General features: G+C 33.6%; 1 long non-coding RNA gene across 2 annotated transcripts; it reads left to right on the top strand.

Annotated features, from left to right (window-relative positions):
- The first annotated feature begins 3,111 nt into the window (after positions 1-3,111).
- Positions 3,112-6,237, top strand: LOC113287240. Of its 2 annotated transcripts, XR_003329882.1 has the most exons (3): positions 3,112-4,613; positions 5,281-5,324; positions 6,010-6,237. It is a non-coding gene; the product is annotated as an uncharacterized LOC113287240 (long non-coding RNA). The 2 variants fall into 2 exon arrangements; XR_003329881.1 differs by lacking the exon at positions 6,010-6,237 and having other exon boundaries at positions 5,281-5,548.
- The last annotated feature ends 582 nt before the right edge of the window (positions 6,238-6,819 follow it).

Raw genomic sequence — 6,819 nt, forward strand, 5'->3', positions numbered from 1 at the left:
TTGTCATCAAAAGAGGCGGGAATACATTTGACTCTTTTGTAATCATTGTTATTTCTTTTACAAAAGTCTTTGTTTATTAAACTCATGCATTATCAGTTTGTGTATTCCATGCTTTGTCTAAATTGCATTGTGATAGTTCTGTTGATTCTGTTAAACTTTCCAAGGTTTGGAAAGGACTTGTAGTGCTTTGTTGTCAATATGAATTGTTATGGGAAATGAGAATTTCCACATGTGGTATATAGGATATGCTCCTTCACATTTATATCTACATGAATTCAGCTTTTATGCTTAGAGTGGGTCACCATGGTTTTGGTGATGTCAATAGCTAATGAGTATGGTTAGCACGAATATTAACCATTATTTGAAGAATGAGTTAGTCCATATATATGTTTGTTTATTTCTATGAGGATACGCTCTTTCACATTTATACCTACATGAATTCAGATTTTATGCTTACTACGGGTCATCATGGTTTTGGTGATATCAACAGCTAATGAGTGTGGTTAGCACGAATAGTATGCATTGTTTGAAGAAAGAGCTTGTACATATTCAAGTGTGTTTATTTCATGACTTGGTCACTTTTTAATGTTTGGGAAAACATTATTGTTTCCAAATCTTGACATGATTACTTGAAAGTTAAATTTTATTCCTGCTGGGCACCCCTTTTAAGGATGATGTGCTCACCCATTCCCACTTTCAGTTTTAGAGACAGATCAGAGTTGCGCAGCGAAAGCTTCAATAGTTGGATAACTTCTACTATGTTTATTATATTATTTACTGTATCTGTAAACCTAATGACTATTGTATATGTATCATTTGAGAGAACTTCTTTTATATATATGCTTCATAGCGGGTTAGTTTTGGGTTAAGTTTTGTAACACATTTCTTAGTTGAATGCTTAAATATTTGATTTAGATTCGTAGTGCCTCTTTATTTAGTTAATCTCTTGGATGAATCAACTGATAGCTTTAGGGGCGCTACAGTGTTGGTATCAGAGCTCACTATTAGATCTTATATGGGAGAAGATAGAAATAGCCAGTGCCAGTTAGTGGAATTTATAACTTGGTTGGGTTGTGAGATAAATCTTAATCACTAAAAGTAATCAAGAATTAAAATACTTTGATTGATTGATTTGTTTGTTTGATTGTTTGTATAGGTAATAAAGTAAAAATTGTAGGGTACACCAATAACCTTAGTCTAATAAATGATCCAGTAAATCTTTAAAATGAAACAAATATACATGAAATAGTAATGATAGTATTCAGATACTTAGTGTAATATTAGAACTAAAAGAAAATAATTTCGTATATTGATAGGATCCTTCTTCGTAAATAGATGTAATCATCTTTTGAAATGGAAAATTTGTATGACGAACTTAAACTGTTAGAATTTAAGTTAGTATTATATTGATCGTAACTCAAAATAAAATCTCATTAAAGAATATATAGCGATAAAATAATGATTAGGATTAAATAGCTATGTAAAAATTATTAGTGCTTACAGTTAAGTTTTGCAAAGTTAACTAATAACGAATTAGAATTATGAGTTTTGTGTTTAAACCAATAATTAATATAAGACTTATTAGGTGGGATTAAGAACGTGAGTCATATAATGCATGAGTAAAGACTAAACTTGTTAACGATTTTTATACCCGGATTATCTTTCTAGTCCAATAGATGATTCACTAAATGACTAAATTGTACACATGAAGTGATATTTATAGTACTTGAATGCTTAGTACAAAGTTAGACTTTAAGGAGAATAATTTTGCCTATGAATAAGATACTTTTTATTAATAGCAAAAATCTAAAGACTATTAAGACATATTAAAATTGCGTACAGACTCAGAATTTAAATCATATTAAATGACCAACGCCAATATTTAACAAGATATGGTATACGGATTCAATCTGAATAAATAAAATCTATTATATCAATTTTTACATGAATGTAGAATTATATTTAGAAGATTAAGGCTTAGTATACCAACCAGACTATCCACTTAAGAATAATGAGAATAATCACACAGTTGATAAAAGTATTTGAGTAATTACGCTGGTAGCAAATTTATAATAGATAGTATTTGGAAAATTTATATAAGGTATTACACAAAAATTAAATTATCAAATTATTATAAATTGACGTAAAATCGAATTGGGATTATTTACATTAATAAATAAATAAATAAAAATTCAGATGATTAAATTGTTTAAAATGCTATGAACTATTTATATATTTTATGAAGTAAATTTATAGACTTACACCAATTAAGATAGAAATTAAAAACTAATTAATCTTAATAAATTAATACTTAGTTAATCATAATAAGTTAACACTTAGCTAATCCAGCACTAGGAATAATGAGGTTGGTAATTCTTATGTGTTCATGTGATACTTGTTATGTAGATAGGCATTGTCAGGCGTCGCGAACCTAGACATGGCAACTGCGTTCTTGTATCACTAGGCATAGAAGGAAAGCTTGCTTCTGATAGTGAACTTATAGATCCGGAATTTTATTTAGAAGCTTATAGAATATTTTCTCTCGTAATTAGAACCAGTAACTTATTTAAGTAGAAATTAGTCTACTGAACCTAGAGCCACAAATTTTAGTTGTTGAAATCCATATACGTTTGTGCTTTGTTTCATTTGTTTGCGCCTAGACAAGAGATGAGATTATTCTATAAGGTGGGGAGTTTTTGAAGATCAAAAGGGTGGTTCGATTTTCGAGGACGAAAATGTATAAAGTGGGGAGAATGTAAAGACCCTCAAGCTCGTCAACGCTATTAGACTGGTCAAGTGTCGATTTAGCCGAAAATAACTCGATTAGTTTGACATGAACGTTAATTAATAGAAACTAATCTAACAATGATCTAGATACGAAATTAGTACCGTTGATTATATCTCGAAAAGTTACGCAAAATGGACTACTCGAACGTGTCATTCAAATAGCATATGAAGAAGATTTATCAGTTTATTTACGGAGGGAAAATTGTCATTTTGATGATGGACTATGACATCCCTTATCCAAGTTGTGGGTGCCTCAGTAATTTGGTCGTCCTTATCCCCAGCCGAACGGTGAAGATTAACTTACTCTATTTTCTTTCCCTTCTTTCTTCATTATTCTTATCTCCTCGTTTCTTCTTTCTTCTTCTCCTCTCTTCTTCTGTTCGAAACCGAGAGATGACTTTGAGGTAAGATTTGAGAGAATCATTTGATGAAGGTAGTGAGCAGATGATGAAGATGTATAGATGATGGAGGAGTCGAGGTTGTTGTTGATGAAGAAGAAAAGATGATTCAGGGAACCAAGATGGGGTTTTCTGTGATTATGAATTGGGGTCTCGAATTGGTGATGAATAAGATGAAATTGAAGATGGGTTCGTTCTTAATTGGTGTTTGATGAAAGTTGTGGGGTTGTTCTGAAGCTGATTTGAGAATCGAATCAAAAGCTAGGGTTCATAAGAAAAGTTCAGAGGAGAGTTTGAAGATGAAGTTAATGGTTTAGGGGATTGAATTAATGGTGGGTTTTTTCTGAATCGAAGAATAAGTGGATATATTGGGTTTAGTTGCAGTTTCTCTAGGAAATTGAATCAGTGAATTAGGGTTCTTGATAGAGCAGAGATTTAGGGTTCATGGGTTGAATCACAGTTGGAGAAGAAGAGTTTGGAGTCACTGTTTGAGGTAACCTCTTTTTACCAAACAGAGTTGAATCGAATTTCATTTTGAATTATCGAATTTGGATATTTATTGGATGCACTTTGAATTGAAATTTGAGTGTGCAGGAATTGGAGTTGTTATGAATTGGTTGAGTAAATTAGGGAAAATATTTGAGTTAATGCAATAATTGAGAATGTTTAGAGTTCTGCAAGGGGCATGAATACTGCAGGTTGGTATGCATTGAGGTGGAGTTGTGTTTGTCTTAGAATTGGTATTGTGGAGTGCAGAGAAGGAGTTAGTGGTCCAGTGCTGAACTGGTGTTGATGTTGTTACATAAAATGTGTTGGTAGAGTGGTTGTTGAGCTGAAGTGCAGATTAACTAGTATTGCAGGTGGAAGTAGTGGTGCTGAAATGGAAATGCATGTGATGATGGTTTGAATTAGAATGGATGAGTGTGTGTAGACATTGCTGATGAACATGCTTGAGTAGTATGAGTCGAACCTATTATTAGAACTGTATTGGTGGTGTTGTAGGATGCAGGGAAGAAATCTGGAGTTGTGGATGAATAAATGTTAGATGTACATAAGTGATAATGGAGTTCAGTTTATGGTATGGGGATGGACTTGTATTGTAGTCTTAGGATGACCTGAGTTTGGTAAATACAATGGAAGGGATTGCAACTATATGCCAATGTTGATGGGGATATGAGAGGGGTTAAAGTTCAGTGGATTGATACACATTGGGAAGAATGAAGTGCAACTGTTAATGAAGATGAGCATTAGCAGATGGTGTTGGTCTCAACTGAAATTGTTAGTGTTTTATATAAGCTGGGTCTGATGTGTATGAAGGTGACTGTGTGTTGTTCAAGATGTGATGTTGTGTGATTGAAATGTTAGAATGAGGGTTAATTGAATGTTCTGAGTTGTCTCTCTACTGGAAGCTTGCAACTGCATTTGCAGGTAAAGCTAAGTTTGTAGTTGTAGTTAAATTATGAAGTTTTATTTCAATTTTATATGTATTGTTGTAATGTTGTAAGATAGTATTTGAACTGTTAGTTTCACAGAACCAACAAGCTTATGTGATTCAGACCTTTCAGCTGACTAGCTAGCTGATTCTCAAACTTAGTTAATCTGTTTTAGTGTGTCTGACTGAGTTAACCAGATTTGACTCGATAGACTTTGACCGAGTCGACTCTGTTGAGTCGTATTGACCCAGTTGACCGATTGATACTTTGACCCTGGACCTTGACCTGACCTTAGACGTTGATTGTTAGTTTGACGGTTAGTGATCGTTAGTTGATCCAATTAGACTGGGCCTTAGTGAACTTGGGCTTATAGCCAGTTTTCCTAAGGAACTTGTATTGGATTTTTGTGGTCAGATTTAGCCTTTGATTCCTTCTACAGTGTGTAGATATTTATAAGACTTAGTTATCGGACTGTAGAACCAACTTAATTCAATTAGTAAACCTTAGCTTTGCTAAAGATATAAAATGATAAATAAATGTACTTAGAACCATTAGTTAGACGTGTATGATTCTTGTGTGAGCCTTTTGGATAGATTCTTAGATTTCTTGTGTGATTAACAATTAGTCTATATTAACAATGATCGACTCAAATGATGAACCAGTGGATCGTGGATCTCGAGGTAGGCGTGGCTTGTCATCAAAAGAGGTGGGAATACATTTGACTCTTTTGCAACCATTGTTATTTCTTTTTCAAAAGTCTTTGTTTATTAAACTCATGCATTGTCAGTTTTTGTATTTCATGCTTTGTCTAAATTGCATTGTGATAGTTATGTTGATTCTGTTAATCTTTCCAAGGTTTGGAAAGGACCTGTAATGCTTTTTTGTCAATATGAATTGTTATGGGAAATGAGAATTTCCACGTGCGGTATATATGATATGCTCCTTCACATTTATATCTACATGAATTCAGCTTTTATGCTTAGAGTGGGTCACCATGGTTTTGGTAATATCAATAGCTAATGAGTGTGGTTAGCACGAATATTATACTATTTGAAGAAGGAGTTAGTCCATGTACATGTTTGTTTATTTCTGTGAGGATACGCTCTTTCACATTTATACATACATGAATTCAGCTTTTATGCTTACTACGGGTCATCATGGTTTTGGTGATATCAATAACTAATGAGTGTGGTTAGCACGAATAATGTACATTGTTTGAAGAAAGAGCTTGTCCATATTCAAGTGTGTTTATTTCAGTGACTTGGTCACTTTTTAATGTTTGGGAAAACATTATTGTTTTCCAGATCTTGCCATGATTACTTTCAAGTTAAATGTTATTCCTGTTGGGCACCCCTTTTAGGGATGATGTGCTCACCCATTCCCACTTTCAGTTTCAGAGACAGATAAGAGTTGCGCAGCGAAAGCTTCAATAGTTGGATAACTTCTACTATGTTTATTATATTGTTTATTGTATCTGTAAACCTAATGACTATTGCATATGTATCATTTGAGAAAACTTCTTGTATATATACATATATATATATGTTTCAGAGCGGGTTAGTTTTGGGTTAAGTTTTGTAGCACATTTCTTAGTTGAATGCTTAAATATTTGATTTAGATTCGTAATGCCTCTTTATTTAGTTGATCTCTTGGATTAGTCAGCTGCTAGCTTTGGGGGCGCTACACTGAAGTAGTATCTTTGATTTCTATTATGACTAAAAAAAACAATGTGATTGATCAAGAACACTCAATCACAAATCATGGGTTTCACGGTTCTACCAAAACAAGTTTCGGTTCTACCTCCATGTGAGTACTGTGCATAGTCACACTAGCTTTCCAAAATTCGGTTGACTAGGTATTAGGATCGGTTCCCCACATATATATGGTATCTAACTTGTACTTGTTGCAAATGTCCATATGATCTGTTCCCCTTTCCTAAAATCGTGTTGCACATGCCCGTAGGATCGATTTCCATTTCTGCTAAAAACTTGTTGCACCTCATACAAGGATCGATTCCCCTTTGTGATAGGTTGCACCTCGTACTAGGATCGGTTCCCCTTTACCCAGAGTAGGTCATATGAATAACATAAAATCGATCATACCATCTCAGGTGATTACTTAAGATCGGTTTCACTAATAAAAGTCATACCAATACAAAAGTCAGGCCTTTGTGAATAGTTCTACCAAGAACATAAACAATT

This window comes from Papaver somniferum, chromosome 6 (genome assembly GCF_003573695.1).
Source record: "Papaver somniferum cultivar HN1 chromosome 6, ASM357369v1, whole genome shotgun sequence".
NCBI lineage: Eukaryota > Viridiplantae > Streptophyta > Magnoliopsida > Ranunculales > Papaveraceae > Papaver > Papaver somniferum.